This window comes from Podarcis erhardii (genome assembly GCF_964252035.2).
Source record: "Podarcis erhardii genome assembly, chromosome: 11".
NCBI classification, from domain to species: domain Eukaryota; kingdom Metazoa; phylum Chordata; class Lepidosauria; order Squamata; family Lacertidae; genus Podarcis; species Podarcis erhardii.
Genome location: NC_138501.1, coordinates 3,831,156 through 3,848,668, shown reverse-complemented (window position 1 = coordinate 3,848,668; position 17,513 = coordinate 3,831,156). Strand labels below are relative to the sequence as shown.

Below are 17,513 nucleotides of genomic sequence, written 5' to 3'. Positions count from 1 at the left end.
CCTCAGGAGGAGCTTTTGGTACAGATTGTAATGGGGAGGGGGCAAAAACCACTTGTACAAGTGGAAGTGCTTTCTACAGACACAAAGCTACCACTGGATACTCCCTATAGACTTTATACCTTTTCTTTCTTTCTTTCAAATTCTTTACTAACAATGACAGGTTGTTGTTTTTTAAAGGATCCTGCAATTCTTTTCTCTGTCTGAACCCGAGTAAGCCTTGCACCTCTTGAAAGATTTTGCTATGCTGAATGCAGGGATGAAGAGTGTTGTGCTTCATGCGTTGGGTCCTACACCTTTCTTATTAAAGCAGCTTCTCACCTTCCTCTGACCAACTTCTTTCTTTACCCACTGTTGGGATATCCTATTCCTAACAAGCATCTACTCTAGGGATGTATCATGATGCTCTACTTTTAGACCAGAAGTTCAGTGTTCCTTGTTAGAGTCCTGAATTTTACAAGTGAGGATTGCAAGTGAAATTCTGATTGACCTCTTCAGGGAGTGGAGATGGAAAGGAGTATCCTGGAAGATGGTGTGGCTAACTGAACAGAAGTACTCTGCACTGCAAAGTTTTGTCCCAAGTCCCATTTGTACCAACCTGTTGAGAGACTGATCTCTCTACTTGAGTTTTGGTTAGCAAGGCTCAAGGATGTTGGCAAGGTGCTTGGACCAGTCAGGGTGACTTCTTGCGCTCTGGCCCCTTGCCGCTTGTGGCTGATAAAAACTAGTTGAGAAGGAACAGCTGGCTGGGCCAGGGATGTGATGCTTCCTTGTGTGAGGGGGTGGACCCTGCCTGCTTCCAGGAAGAAGTGCTAAAACAACTCAAAAAAAACCTTCCCTGAATTTGGAAAATCTAAGTAATTATTGTCCAGCTGCCAGTCTCCCCTTCTTGGGCAAGATTCTTGAGCAAATGGTTGAAAAACTGATCCAGGTGCTCTTGGAGGAAACTGATTTTCTAGATCCATTTCAATCAGGGTTTAAACCTGCTTTTGGCACAGAAACTGCTTTGGTTGTCCTCTGCTGGGAGAGAGACAGGGGAAATGTGTCCTTGTTAATTCTCCTTGACCTCTTAGTGGCTTTTGATACCATTGATGTCAGGGACTGTCTGAACACTGAGGAGTGGGCACTCGGAGAAGCGAAGAGTGACTTGGAAGAAGGAATTAATGATCTGGGGGAGCCTGTAACAGCCAGGAGTCAGAGGCAGGAGAAGCTGCAGGACCGGAGAGTGAAAACAGGTGCATGAGAAGGGAGAGATAGGCCAGGTTAGGGTAAGGGGGCTCCTCGTCCTGCCCCCACCTCTCCTGCTCCACTGTCTCCCAGGAGAAGAAGAGGATTGGAGTGGGAGGAACAGAAGCAGGCTGCACAGAGACATAGTTTTGCCTGCTTGCCTGCAGCTCAGGTGAGGGAGATACATAAGCTAAGGTTGGAGGTGAGGCCTCCCTGTTGCTACAACTGCCTCACTGGGTGGACATCTAGAAATAGCTGAGGCATTTGAGACATAGGACAGATAGACATGCCTTTTCCTAACTTGTAAGTGTACTTTTGACAATAAAGAGTTAATTTCTCACTCTGGACATGCCTTGCCTGACAGCACCATGACAATCGACCATGGTATTCTTCTGGAGTGGCTGTCTAAGTTAGGGGGAGTGGCACTGCTTTGGATCTACTTGGCTGGTCAGTTCCAGAGGGTGCAGCTTGGGGAGTGCTCTTCAGCCCCATGGAGCCTTCAATGTGGAGTTCCTCAGGGTTTGATTTTTTTGCTCATGCTGTTGAACATCTAAAAGAAACCACTGAGTGGGGTCATCCAGAGTTTTGGAGTACATTGTCAGCAACATGTTGATTCCACACAGCTCTACTTCTCCTTTACATCTGCAGGTGAGGTAGTGGAAGTGCTGGACTGAAGTATAGAAATTTAATAAATAAATAAATAAATGCTTCACTCCTTATACTGCTGGCAAAACTCTGTTCTTCCTCTATGAGAAATGAGAAGGTTCATGTGAAGCATTGAATTGAAGTGGTTGCTGTTTCCCTCTTTAGCATATATGTTTGGTGATTTTGACAAAAGGCAGCACGCAGGTACACAAGCTCTTGTAAGAGGAAAGCTTGCAGTGTTGGTAACAGTTGCTGTCTTTGTCATTTGCATGGGAGACAGCATAGGAGCTGGTTCTGGGAACACACACAGCCACCAAAATGAAAGTACAGTTTTCATGGAAGCCAGTCTTTCGCTGCTGATAAATGTGAAAGCGTTAAAGCTTTCCAGGGCTTAAATGTAATTTTTGCATTCCTACAGTCCTCCTTTGTCATCTGATACCCCAAAACAATACATATAACCACACCGCCATACTATCCTTTGAGAACAGATTTTGATCTTTCATTACAAAATTAGTTAATTCACATGCAAATTGTGGAAGGTTTGCTGATTGTTTCGTGACTTTTTAGTTGCTCCTAACAAAAGTGTAACCCGATCATTTGCAAAAAACAAACAAACACCATGATGTTAGATTGGCAGGGAGGCAATGTGTGTGCAGAGCAACTGTTTACACAACTTTCCTCCTTGACATGATAGATTTTGTTTGTTTGTAACAAATTTATTTGAAAGAAACTGTTGTGCAACTTGGTGCCGTGTGGTAGCTTACCACCTGACTTACAAATTGGGAAGTCCATGGAGGGGGAAAGGCCATAGCTTAGCCCCAGCACCTGCCTTGCATGCAGAAGGTCCCAGTCTTGATCTTAGGCATGTCCAGGTCAGGCTGGGAATGTCCCCTGCCTAAAACCCTGGAGGGCTGCTGCTAGTCAGTATAGACTGAGCTAAATGGGCCAGTGCTCTGACTCATTGCTTCCTATCTTCCTATCAGCTTCAGAATGGCTAGCAAGTATTGGCATCCAGAAGTTCCTAAATCAAATCTTGCCTCTGTCATGAAGCAGTAAGTAGCCTTGGACAACTTGCCACCTCTCAACCCCAACCCCGTCTGCAACATAGCTAGAATCATACTAACCTATTTAAAAAAGCTGCTGTAAGAATTGTGTCCAAATGCTAAATATTATTGTTGCCTGCAATGTGGCAGTACATATATTCATTCCAAAAACCCAGGCGCTGTTCCCCAAATATCCTGCTAAGTGTAGCCCCCCTTTGCCAAAAAAGGGGGGGAGGTGCAAATCAGCTGCCTGGGTCACACACTCTGACCTTTAACTTTAGTTGTTGGGTGATAGCCCATGTGTTTAATCAGTGCTGCAGGAAATACACTTCATTCTTAATTACTACTCAAGTACCTGGTCCACTGGGCTCTCCCTTTAGACCTCTCCAGATCCACTTGTCTGGGTGTTCCTGGTCTCTATTGTGAAATGCTGGAGGACTTGACAACCTGGAACAGTGTAATTATTTTTCGCTCTATAGGACACACTTTTTCCCTTCTAAAAAGTAAGGGAAAATGTGTGTGCATCTTATGGAGTGAATGCAGGCTGCGCGGCTAAGCCCAAAGCCAGAACAGGGAGATGGAGCGCTGCGCAGCGCTCCGTCTCGCTGTTCTAGCTTGGGGTTAGCTGCGCAAAGCCTCTTCAGGGCACCGGGGTGCCTTCACCCTGCTGCCCTGCGGAGGCTTCAAAGGCTGTCCCTGAAGCCAGCACAGCAAGAGGCTATCCCAGAAGCCCGATCCCTTTTGCTGTTCTGGCTTCTGGGGTTCAGAATTTTTTTCTTCTTGTTTCCTCCCCCCCCCCAAACTAGGTGCGTCTTATCGTCCGGTGTGTCCTATAGAGCGAAAAATACGGTAAATAGTTGCCTGGGCTTGGATGAGGAAGTCAACAGCCTGGTGCAATATGAAATGGCTAGCTGGGATTGAGCTTTAAAGAGGAAACATGAAGGCAACCAGTTCGGCAAGACAGATGGACAAGGAACTTTGGGGGTCATTCCTGCCTCACAAGTGCTATGTTATTGTCCCTGCTTGACAGCAAGAAGAAGGGGCAAGCAAAAACATTGCCGTCTTTTACTGTGAAGGAAGCAGATCTAGAATCAGACCCTCACATCCAAGAGCGTTGGCTTTGCCATCATATCTGTGGAGTGACCTTGCTCATACTTGAGTTTAATTAGAGTTTAATGCATTTAAGTTTTGTGTGTTCAAGTTCTTTCAAGTTGAGGTTCAATGTGAACATTCATACCCTTGATACACTGTAGTTATCACTGATATATCGTAAAAAAAATAATAACCTAGACAGGACAGTCATGGCCCAAAAAAGATGGCTATGATTTTGGGGTCCTCAGCTGCCTGAGATGGATCCAGGATAATGGGGTACATTTGGATTTTATTCCCTACTCCCCAAAGTGCAGTCTGAGCTAGCATAATCTAGTACATTGATAGTTTGACGTTTACCCCACCAGGACACCCCACAGAATTTTCCATAGAATTCTTTTTCATGCAGAGTATGAAAAATAAATGTGCTATGTAACTTGTGCTGCTCAACTCTGCACCACAACTTAACTGCTAAAATGCTTTCACTGAGCATGTCAAAATAATTATGTCTCATACTACCTTGAAAAATTGGGTTTGGGCTATTGATTAGAAGTTTGCTGCTTTTATCTTTCTCTCACCGTAGATTTTTACTTCATCTCTGGATAAAAAGAGCAGAGTTTTTCAAGCTCTGTCACTGATTTTCTTAGTACATGTGGATATAATTATGCATGTGTGGGGGGGTATATATGCATATATATTCCGAGCTTGACACAACTCCACAGGGGCCATTAAATTATCATAATTTGCAGAGAATTCTAGTGCTTCTCAGAGCTGCTGTCGCTTCTGGTATATACAGCAGGGTATCCAGAGGCAGGTGATCATCCTTATTTAGAAGTACCACTAGTCATGTGACCAGAAAAATGGTGGAGATCTGTATTGCTACTGAGCTGCTATAGAAGGGAGATGCTGAAGCAAAGTATTAAAGCATCCTTTTTTTTATTTTCACATTGGAAACTAGCCTTCTAAGCTTCTAGAAGGTAAGCACATTGGTTTTCGTACTGAGAGATTGACAAGGAATGTGCTTTTTCTACTTAAAAGCTCTATTGTTGCAGCATTGCAAGGGTGGGTAGAGAAGGGGGGAAAGAATATTTGTCAGCAGGATGCAAAGCGTCCACTGCCTCATTACAGGAAGAAAATAGGCAGCTGTGCCTTAATTCCGTCACATCTTTTTATGAAGGGAAGTGTACATGCATTTGATGGACTTGTCATGCCAGGAAGTGGATGTGTTTTGTGCAATTAGGGAACAAAACTTTCCTGTGTCTTTAATTGCTTAAGGCTCTTCATTATTGTCATTTCTGCATAGCTTTCCGAGGAAGGGGGTGGGGGAGAATCAAGGCGCTGCCACTGTCTAAGGGGGCTAAAAGCCTGCTTAACCAAGGGAGCGTTATTTGCGATCCCTTCTGCCTTATAGCCCGGTAGGCAGACACAGCTGCCCTGTCTTTGATCTGAAATGAAGCATATGACACTTTTTTCTTCAAGCCTCCTCCTGGATCATTCGGGTTAAAAAAAGAAAAGAAAGATACTGTAATTTTTCCAGAGAGAATTGGGTGTCAAGTGGACAATGAACAGGAATGCAAAGCTTGGAAAGTCTTATGAGCACTTTTGAAATGATAGCCAGAATTGCTGCTAGTTTAACTGTCAGCGAAATAAGATGGAAAAATTCCTGTGAGAAACTACTTTGAGGTGTGGAGGGTTTAAAATATGAAGTCTTTAAAGCATAAGTGTAAAGAGAGATGTTGTGCGTGTGATTAATCTGATGGTTATAAATTCCTATGAAGCAGAGTTGTAAATGGGGTGGGAAGTAAGCAGGTCAGTATTATGCCTTTTTAAGCCACGTGAAGTTAATGTGTTTGGATATAATGTTAGGCTCAGAATCAGGAATCTATGTTTTGGGTCTTTCTCTCTTTCTTAGTCTGTAAAGCGGTAGTTGTAATGTCTTACATCATGAAGCTTATAAAGCAGTTAGTAAAATGATAAATAACAGTCTTCCCTGAGAGAACACTGTGAACAATCCTGTAGCTGTTGTGGCAATGCAACATGAAATGAACCCTCTTTAGGAATCTCAATCTGACGTATCTTCTCAGCCACAATAGCTTTCTCCCTCATTTCCCCTCATGTTTTCATTCTTACTGCAAAGATAATAGGAACTTCCATCTTCCAGTGATCAATGCTGTCTTCCGTGCTGTCTGGGGCTGATGACAGTTGTAGTTCTAGAGGGCACCAGGTTGGCAAAGGCTGATCTAATCTTCAGTGTAGTGTTATAGGAAGTCCAAAAAGTCTATATAGTTACACCTTTTTATATGGCTGCTGCTAATCACCTTGTGACCCCAATGAGGCAGCTTGGTTTTCTACATTCTTTTTTAAAAAATCACGGTACTCTTCTAGCTGATTCCTACAAAAGATGCTGCCCTCCCCTTCAATTCACTGAGCTCCCTCTCTTCAAAGCTCTCCTCTCGCATTCAGACTTCTGCAGCCTTTGCATTTTTGGCTTTGGTAAATCCCAACTTGACCCACTTATAGCCACTGAAAATGCTGTTGCTAAGACAATTTCACTGGTTAGGGCAGTTAGTGCACCAGATTCTGACATCAATTCCTTTTGCAATGGGCTCAACTCACTTCCTTCCCCTCCTCTCACCGGCCAATATTAACACACCTACTTTCCCATTTTAGGGCTTTCCCATGCATATTCTCAACCTAATTTTTGCATTTCCACATACAACCAACACTTAACGGCTTGGATCAACAGCCTATTAAATCAATAGAGCCCAGGGCACCCTACCCTCTATTTTCTTCAGCTTTTATTTATAAAAGAATTATGCTGCTCAGTATAATAAAAGTATCTATGCTGTCTTCATAGAAAATAATAAAAGTACAAACAATAGCATTCAATAAGGTTCCTAAAATCTAAGTGAAAACAGAACAATACTGTGGACAGTATAAGCCAGTATAGGCAATTCAGCATGGAGTCCTGATTTGCTTATTATTCTTTTATGCCTAGTGCAAAGTTTTGTTCCTGGCTGAAATTCATAAATATTATTGCAGACGTACAGTATTAATAAAATATTGTTCATATGATTAATACTGCAATCCTATTCACACTTTCCTGAACAAAGTAAAACATAGTAGTAAATATGGATATGATAATGCTTAGTATTAACTCCTCCACATCTTAGTAATGCCACCATAACAGGATCAGGTCCCTGTTTAAATATACGCTTTGTTTATTATTTTATTTTTTAAGCAGGGTGATACATACGTAGCTAGCTGTGAACGATTTGTTGAAATAAAATATTTTTGAGACCATGCTATTGTCATTGTCATGACGGGTGGGGGCGGAGAATAAATAGGACTGAGGCCACCCTGTGATAGATGATAGGTTGCATTCATGTTTCCCTTTCAAACAATGGCAGTTTATTGACAGGTTAACAAAAGTTCTGCCATCTTCATACTTTATTTCAATGCTGGTTAAATTTCAATGCTGGTAAAATCTTCATACTTTATTTCAATGCTGGTTTCACTCTAAGAAGAAAAATAGTGGCTGGCTGTTCTGTTATTCCGTAGCATTTATTTTGGAAATATTGAAGAATATGAATGATGGAAGATGCTACCTTTGAAAAGCACACTCTCTCCAACGCTTTCAGAACTGACGTTTTTGTATTTTCCTTCACAGTGTCTTTTTTGACCATCTTAGGGGGGAAAGCAGTTAAGTATTGCTAGACGTCTTAGCAGCAATTTAACACCAAAATAATGCTGCAGTTCCTTCTGTACTGAGCTAGGGATACCAGGTGCTGGGAATCCCAGGTGGGGAGAGTGCTGTGGTGCGCAGGTCACACTTGCAGGCTTCCCAGAGGCATCTGGTTGGATGTTGTGAGAACAGAATGCTGGACTCGTTGGGCCTTCAGCCTGAACCAGCAGGGCTCTTATGTGTGACTCAAGCCCTACTGTGGGAAGGTATGTGGAACCTCCAGCAGTAAATTACTGTACACCTTACCCATCCAAACAATGGTTTCCTCACTTGCATAGGTATTACAAATGGATTTGTAGAAAATGAATAAGCATTTTAACTTCCCTGACAATAATTTTGTTGATTGCATCAGGCGTTCACTTCACCTTTCCTCCCTCAGTCAACAATGATTTACTAGGCAATTTAAAATTTGCATTCATTCACATGAATTAGAACAAGGAAATGAACTATAACCTACCCCTGCCCAACCCTAGAATGTGAAAAAACTTAACATGGGATATTAAGTGCTTTAGGTGATGATTATGTAATTTATGTACATGGTGCTTTTCAAAGAATGAGAAAGCAAGATACAGCAGAGACCAGAGAGGAAGGAAAGGAATATGAAAACAAGCATAAACAGGGAGAAAATATAAATCTCAAAAGAGCTTTCCAAAGCTATACATTTTAGCTGGGTTCTATGAACTAATTTGATCCCTCTGCATAGTGTTGATATTTCATCCATCAGATATACAGAGTAGCTCTTGAGAGGCAGCTCTTTAGTTGCAGCATCAGCCACAGCAATTTCTTGGTCTGCAGAACAAAGAAGTTTGGTTTTGTTTGTTGGGCCATCTAACAATCTGCCTAAACTCTTCCAGTACTGAGAAGCTGGGGCTAGGAATACAAACCACTTAACGTATAAGTTTTCTCTTTTTAGAGTTTAGGAGATTCTCCAACCAGGGCATTCTTACAAGTCAGAGCCTTAACTATGTAAAAATCCAGTTTTAGTAACTGTGTTCTTAAACTGCCACTGAGATTCTTTACATTGCATATGAGGTATGATTTAACTTTAGATATGAGGCTCGCTCCAAATGTTTTGCTTATGTATTTCAGCAGACCCTGAATAACTTTGCCATTTGCCAGTGACTGAATTCCTGTAAGTTTCTCGGCAGCTGATTGGTTGTGTCTCAGGTACTGCTGCCATCCTCTATGGCTGCATACATGTCATGTGTTTGAAGTACATGGCTTTCCCAAAGTAACCTGGGAGCTATCGTTTATTGACGGTGCTGGGAGTGGTAGCTCTCTGAGGGGTAAACTACAGTTCTTTGGGGGAGTATTTTAATTGCATAGTGTATTATACACAGTCACTATTTGGTACTACCCATTTCATCTAGTCATACTAACATTCTTTTGACAGTAATGAACTTATCTGTTATAACCTTATTAATAGCTCACAGCATCTCAGGCCCTCTGTGGCTCACTTCTGTTAAAAATTTTGCTTGTGTATAGTAGCTTTACATGCCCCTTCTTGCAAAATTGTTGGCTTAGAACCAACTTAAAAGTTTATTTTCATAGCCACTGTTTCACCATATCAAAGTGTTGCACCAATTCTTAACTAGCATAGTTTCAATTTATTTGTGTGGTTTTTTTCTTCCTTTGTACCCTCACTTTATTTTCAACCCTCAAAGAAAGAATATCATTTATGAGAGAATGAGCATTGCTCAGTGTCAGTGCACATTCTTTGTTCCAGCTAAATAAACCTAGCTCATGTGACTGGGACCTCTGCCTGGGACGCTGGCAAGCTGCTCTCAGTCAGGGTTGATATTACTGGGCAAGATTAGCTTTTAATGATAGCTTCTTATAAAGACAGATTTTACTGAGCAACAGGTTTTGTGCTTAAGTGAGCCTAAAGGAGTTGGGTTCTGTCCCCTGTGGTTTCAGATGTTATTTCCTTCCTCTGAAGCATCAGCATTGGACAAAAAGGACACAGCAGGGAGGAGATACTACGGGCAATTCATATTGTCACAAAAGTTGGGTGCCTGCAAGAGCCCTGGGTCCCAGGCACACACACAGGGTCTGTGTCCCTTTGGAGAATGGAAGACCCCCAAAGGCACCGATCCAGCAGCCACCTGCTTCTCCCTGAACACACAGCAAGCTGCCACCTCTTCCATGGGTAAACCGGCATCCACTGCCTTCCTTGCAGGTGTGGGTTCCTCTCACATTTCCTCAGACACAACTTCCAGCTCAGCTGGAGCTGACTGCTCTCCCACTCCAGCCAGCTTATCCTTTTCTCCGTTGCATTCACCTACAGACTGCAACTCCCCACAGCACGAGCCCTTCAACTGCCCTCCACGATTTTGACATCTCTGGCAACCCCTTCCTCTTGGGTGCCTGGCAGCTGGACTTCCAGGTCACTTCCAGACCCCTGTAACTTCTCATCTTCCAGCAGGGCGCTCCCCTTGCACAGCATTACGCTTTCCTCCCCAAAGAGAATCCCGTTGCAATGGTCTATCAGTTGGTCTATTTCATTGAACTGCTTGTTCACATGCTTATGCCTCTGTTGGTCCACCAAGGTGAGTTGCTCGAGGAATGTTGTTGCTTTCCTCACCTCATCTGCTGATGGTTGATCTCACTGCACCACTGCTTGTCCTCCAGACCAGCTGCCTGCATAGGAACATGGCCTACTGCCAAAGTGCCACTGCCTTTTCTGTCTCTGCTAGTTTTCTCTCCAGCTTTAGGGTTGTTGGTTCTCCTCCCACCATTTTTTACTTCAGTCGCACGTCAATCCTAGGCCTTCTCTCAAGGAAACACAGATCCCACTTCTGACACCAGTGTTACAAAGGTCGGGTGCCTGCCCCTCTCTCTGCCAAGCGGTAGCAATGGTCCATGGGGTCTCAGGCACAGGGTTCGTCTCCCTTTGGAGAATAGAAGACACGGTGGAGACTGTTGTGCTTTAAGAAATATGGTTTATTCACCTATTTACACCTTCGGCCTGCATGGACAGAGTCCAGACCTTATGGCATGGTCAGTTCAAGAAGCAGTAGCACAGGCATCCTACTGCCTCCCTCTCCAAGATGGATCTCACCACCACCCCAGCAGTTACCCTGGCAACATTCCAATTCCCCAGTCTCTGTTCACACCTGGGGGCAAGAGGGAAGTTCCCTTGTATTGTTAATGGCCCTCTATTGTTCTCTTGATAGCCATAGCTGGGCCAGGTTGGTTTGCATAAGCCAGCCCAGGAATTCTCTGTCTGCCACAGCTCTGCAGTTTATGTTTTAATCCATATCCCAATTAATCCAAATCCTAGCATTTATTCATTCCTAGGGTTTAGGGGGACCCCCCCCCCCCACAAATCTATAACGATATGTTATTGGAGCAGCTGCCACCTCATTGTATCTCATACTACTCTGCTGGTACCTGTAAGGAAGAGCCATATGACATTAGGCAACAGGCATGATTCCTTCCCATGTCAATGTCACCCAACCTCAAAGGATGAATGATACAAGCAGGGGAAAGAACCACATAATTGGTCCAAGCCCCATGATTCATTTATTATTTGTATGGATTTTCCCAACCAACATGAGCTCTAGAGGCATGGAAGTGGCAGCTCCAGTACAAAACACAAGGTAACAAGGAATCCCCAATACCTTAACAAAAATCCAACAGCAGTGAAAAATATTGTGACTATAAGGGAACAAAAGGAAAAGTGAAAAGAGGTAGGAGGATAGAGATTAGTAGAAAATTACATGTTACTGCTGAGGTGGGCTAGCAATGTATAGAATAATAAGTTGGGGGGAAAGATCATAATTTTTATCTCACACTTAAAGATATAAAAGGAGCAAGGAGGCATCTGCAATACATAATTGCTAACATGTCACATCACAGATATCAATATGCTGCAAAATCAAGCTTCTTTTTTCCCATGCTGTCAGTGTGATAGAACTCAATCATAGAGTGGCATGAGTATCAAAAAGTGCTGAATTCTGTTGATACTGTATAGATAACAGCCTACTCTGTTATTTCTAGCCTAAACTGTAAGTGTGACTAACTAGGCTGAAATCCTAACCCTACTTACCTGGGAGTAAACAAACTAAATTTATTAAGATTTCTTTTGAGTAGGCATTATAGCACTGCATTGCTTTTTCAGAATGCACCATATCCACTGGGAACATCACAGTCTTTCCGCTCTGACTGTGTTCACACTCCCATTTACCAGGCACTCACTGCGTTTCCAGTGCTGGCTTTTAAAATACGTGTCCACATGATGTTTTCCAAAATGCCTATCTATCCTGTACTTTGTTATAACATACTGCTATTTGATGTATTGTTTCTGAAACCAGCTTAACGCCAATTCGCTGTGCTTAAGGGCTGTAATGTGAACACATCCTCAGCTTAGCTCCTCATCTATATATACCTGTGAATGGTAGACCCAGTGCTTTTTTCTGGGGGGTACGCAGGGGTACGCATACCCCTAAACATTTTCTGAATCTTTGTACTTTTGTCCATTTACTGTATTTCTTTTTCCTGATTTGTACTATAGAATGATGATTTTCTTGAGTCAAAATGAGAGTACCCCTAAACATTTTTAAAGAAAAAAAGCACTGGGTAAACCGATTGCAAATCTACTGTATTACAGTATTGGGTAAATTAAGATGGCAAGGATAGTAAAATACTTCATACTTGGAGTAAAGCATTTCAGTTGACAGTAATGATAATATTTGCTACAAGAGTCAAATCTTAACTGGCGCGGGGCTGAGATGGAAATGCTCACTTCTTAATTTGAGACTATTTTAGCTCTGACGTAGTATAGAATAAAAGAGAAAATGTTCAAGATTGTCATTTGCTGCTTCAGGCTCAGTCTTGCCGGGTGGTTGGCAGCTGCATGTTCATCTGAGATGCTTTTTGCTATCATTCTATTCATTCCTTTATACAGTACTGGAAGCAAAAATGCCCTGAATACAAAATGTTTTGGCCACAGTGTCAGCGATGGCTGGTGCCCTTTGGGAATGGTAGAGTGGAAGAAGGCAGGGAGACCAAGAGTAGGTGGAGCAGAACCCAGTGGCTGGTGGAGCCAACCAATCCTTCGTTTGTCCCCGTCCTCTTCCCTGGTTAGTTCAACAAGGGCAAAGCAGAGACTAAGGGGGAGGAAGCTCACAGCCATGGCCCCTTTGACTGGTATCTGGGAACCGACTGAGGTTGGTGGGGCAGTGTCCCGCCCCATGTCTTATAAGAAACACACACACCCCGCTTGAAATTGCAGTGAAATGTTTTCCTGAAATACTAAATATGCTGATAGTCAGCCATCAGCTATAAATTGCCAAGTGGTATTTCTGATTAGTGGAAGCACTGAATTCTGACATCATCATGGCAGAAGCTTCCTTTCTGACCTCTAATAGATGCTTCTAGATCATCAGCAAAACAGAAATAACCACAATGATTAATCATGCAATTTTCTCCTTCAGCTGTGGTTGTGAAAATTATTTGTCAATATTTATACACCATTTTGTACTGCACATATTATGGATAATTAAAACATGTTGCTGCAGAGAAAGAGAGCTATCTAGGCATCTCACTGTGGATGTACAAACAGATTGCTGTACTGCAAATTAAATACCAACAAACAGAAGACAAGGCCTTCTCTACATCGGTTATCTTAATTATGCTTTGCTAATTAAGCTGCAAGAAGGCCAAGGTGAGCTTATATCAAATGCTGCAGAATGTGTCTAGAGAAATTTAACTCCTTGGAGGCTGTACAATTAATCAGCTTTCTCAAGTCACCTGTCTCTACTTTTTACTTACAACTGTAAGTAAAAGTAATGGCTTCTTCCTCAGACAAGCTGGCATAATTTTTTTCTTTTTTAAAAAAGTTGTATGTGTCGTCTGCATAGCAGTGGAGGAACTTTCCCACAATGCTGGTTATGTCCTTGAGCAACACAACTGCCCCGCCCACATGTTCAGGAAAACATAGCAGCACCCAACATTTTAAACTAAGAATTATGTATGGGAGGAAGATGACTTAGTTGCTTTCTACCCAGTATTGCCCAGACTCTGGAGTGGGAACTACGTTTCCGTAGGAGTACATTTCAGTAGCAAATATTTGTTTGTTTTTTAACTTTCAACTGCTTATTGGAGTAAATGGAGTCACAGGGAAACAGAGGGAACTGCCTATAGAGACCACTGGCAGATCTGGCTCACTGAGTGGTCGTGGCTCCAGAGTTTCAGGCAGGAATCTTTCCCAGTGCCAGGAACTGATTTTGTTTTCTCTACAAAATTGCTCACAGAAATTCTCTGTGAAGTGGTTCCCTGGGTATTTTTGTGTGAGGTTGCAAAGCAGGTAACCCTGACCCATGTTCTGCTTCAGTGGTCGGCTGGGAACATTCCTTTCTCAACTAACTCAGTGCCAATCATGCTGTCTCTAGAAGATTTTGGACATATATATAATGTTTCTGCCACATGTACCTTTTAAGCTGAAATATATAGAAGTTCCTTGGTTCATTTTTTTTTTTAATTAAAAAAAAAATACGAAAAAAGGGAATGTGTATTAAAGGTATAACTATGGATGATTGTCAGAGACGCTGAAGGAAGTCAAAAAATAACTATGATTTGCTGTATGCGGGTTTAAACGAAAAATTGGATGGAATTTTATAAAATGTATAACAATAAAAATTATTATAAAAAAGAAGAAGAAGAAGTTCCTTGGTTCAAGAAGAAAGATTGTTCATAAACTGTCTTAAGCAGGAGCCGGGGAAGCTTTTGAAATCTTCCATGCACATTATAGCAGCTTGGGCTGATAAATATTAACATGCATGGCCACTAATTGTAAATGAATATTTTCCTATTTCTGTTTCTTGTTCGTGGCCTATTGCTGTCAGAGATGTTCTTTTTTCTTTAGTTGCTCTATTTCCACATCTTGTCATTGCTGTTGCAGCTGTTTGGGGTTGTCTATATAGCATATTTCTGATTGACTCTGCAAAAGTATTTCTGAAAGTCTGTGATAAGGTGATCAGCTACCACTGTGATCCTATGCATGCCTACTCAAAAGTAAATCCCACTGAGATAACTTGGGCTTATTCCCAGGTGTGTCTCATGCTCATACATTAATGGGGTTTCTTATTAGTTCTTTATAGCAAAGTATACTACCAAGATGACCCACCTCTTTGTTAATACTGTAAATGATTCAATATGCAACATACGGAAATACTTCTACTAAATGTTGGTAACAGTAAACCTATGATACGATTAGAAGAGCAGAAGATTTTGCATGGGTGGTTTTTTAATGGGGGAAAATTGTCTAGTTTATTCCTAAAGTCATTCCATTGGAGCTTTCTGGGTACAGGGATAAATATGGCCCTACCAAAGAGAATGACAGAACAACCCTATGCATGCTTTCTCAGAAATAAGCTGCACTGTGTTCCATTAAGATTACTCCCAAGTAAATGTGCCTAGAAAGACAACAACAACAACAAAATCAAGGCAGCAATTCCCAACTGAACACAGTGGGACTTACTTCTGAACAGATAGGTATAGTGTTGCACTGTAAGAAATCTATGTGAGATCTTACACCAGACACAGTGTTAGAGTTTGTAGTTGTATGTCAAGGCTGCCAGAGTATTTCTCAGGACGATTTAGAGAGTCGAAGTGTGGTTGTATCTCAGCACCCATGGACAGAATAGCTGAGAGCTGACAATGTGGCCGAGTGGAAACTCAACACGATTAACCTAAGTGTGACAGGTGAAATATCTGTTGTAATGCAAACACCTAAATGCTGCCTGTTCCCTGTCATTGTCCCATTCTTTTCAGGTAATAAAACCAGCTGCATACCCTTTAACATAGATGAAAATAGGGACATTTCTTACTCTTCCCCCAACTGACCCTCCTCCACTGCCCATTTTGCTCCTTCTCCTCGCAGAGCATTTTCTATCAGGGCAAGTTCCGCCTCCACCGCTACACCAATGGGACCCAGCACACACCCCTCCACCGCCCTAAGACAACCCACCATCACTTGGGACAAGGGCCCCAACATCCTCCCTGAGCTCGGCACTGGCAGTGGAAATAGGAACATTACAGGATCAAATCAGCAGCCAGTATGGCTTTCATAATTCCAGGACTGTCCCTGGAAAATCGGGACACTTGGAGGGTATGCAGCTGCTGGTTTCCATTTCAGGGCAACAAGCTACAAATGCAGTCCTAGAATAGTTTTCAGCTATTTTGAAGTATAGCCCATCTAATAGTTCAAAGCGCTGTAGCCATTGGTATGGCATTAACTCAACTACTAGAAACCAACTTTTGGTAATCTCAGTAGGAAAGGGATTCCAGGGAAGAGGAACAACCATTTTTACTTGGCACTTGAGCAACATTATCAAGCAGCTAGTTTTGCTTGGCTTTAGAAGTTATGATGAAATCTATGGTACATAGATAGTCAAGTTTAAGGCACGATAGGTAGGTCAAAATCATGAGTCTTGTCCAAAAGGATCCTGGAAGCTTGAAAAAATAGAGTCAGGCATACTTCAGAAGCAGTAACAACATGGTCTCTGTTAAACATTGCCTCTGGCATTACTCACTTATGTTGGTTAAAATATATGCATATGCTGTTAGTCCCCCCCCCCCATTAGGCAGTGAACAGAAAGAGCTCTGTTAGGGCTGCCTAAATGTGGATGTGCTCCCTAATACCATAATACTTGATGTAGGAACCTTTATTTTAAGATCACTTTGAGTTTTGCTGTAATTTCTTTCTGTTTACTCTTTTGGGGAGATCATAATTGTATAAACTTCAAGTACAGTCATCTTCAGTCATCTTTACACTTAAAAATTCTAGGGTTGTATTTCATAGTTCTACAATGAAATAAATGGACTTTGGTTATTCATGACCATTGATTGCAATTGCCCTAACTTCAGGATGATTTACATTACAAGCCCTACAAGTCATAATCTTCTTCTTAGGGCAGATACCCTTTTCTCCTTCATGGTGTTTTTAAACATTATTTTGTGCTCACGTTATCAATCATCTTCTATAGTTAGAAGGGAAATCAAAACCAGAAGAAAGCTTTGAATAACAAGACAACATGGGTAATAAAATGAAAATCTCCTTAAAAGAATCCAGAGGAGCATGGAAAATGTAAAAGTTAAAGCTGCTAGATGGTTCTGTGAAAAACACACAAACAAAAACAACCCAGTACTTTATTTGATGAAAAATGGCTACAATTTATATTTTAAAAATACTCTGGTTTTTGTTTCAGTAAGTCTGTAAGCCTAATTTATCAGACCGGAGCTCTGGATACTTGCAGTGTCATCGAAAAACATTTACTCAAAATCAAGTCCAATTGAGTTCAGTGAAACTTATTCCTATCTAAGGGGTTATAGGATTGATCACATACTTAGAAGAACAGGGATTCATCTCCTTCAAAAGGCTTTGGCCCTTCTACCTTGTAAAACATTTTGTTACAAGCACTTAAAAAAATATTAATAGTCACACATTTCTGCAGGATCTGAAATACTGGCAACTCCCCGTTTGTGCAGGGCTTGCATTCCGGGGTCCTTGTGTGCACCAGCAGCCATGGGTCAGCCCATTCCACCCCTTCCACCCCTCCGTTCCACCTTTCCCCATTCTGAGGCTGAAAATGAGACATGTCTTGGCAGTCGCACATCAATTGGATGTGCAAAATGGTTGCCTCCTGTACATGGTAATATCATGAGAAAGTAACTTACAAGGAAATATCAAATTGTTCTAAACTTCATCTCTTGTTTTGTTTTAAGAGCAATGTTTATGTTTCCAAACCGTAAGCTGGATGGGA

The 17,513-nt window shown here is 42.0% G+C and overlaps 1 protein-coding gene across 9 annotated transcripts in view; it reads left to right on the top strand.

The window, feature by feature from the left end:
• Positions 1-17,513, top strand: part of PRUNE2 (prune homolog 2 with BCH domain) — a 137,118-nt gene that overhangs the window by 95,643 nt on the left and 23,962 nt on the right. The gene's annotated exons all lie outside the window — the stretch shown is intronic.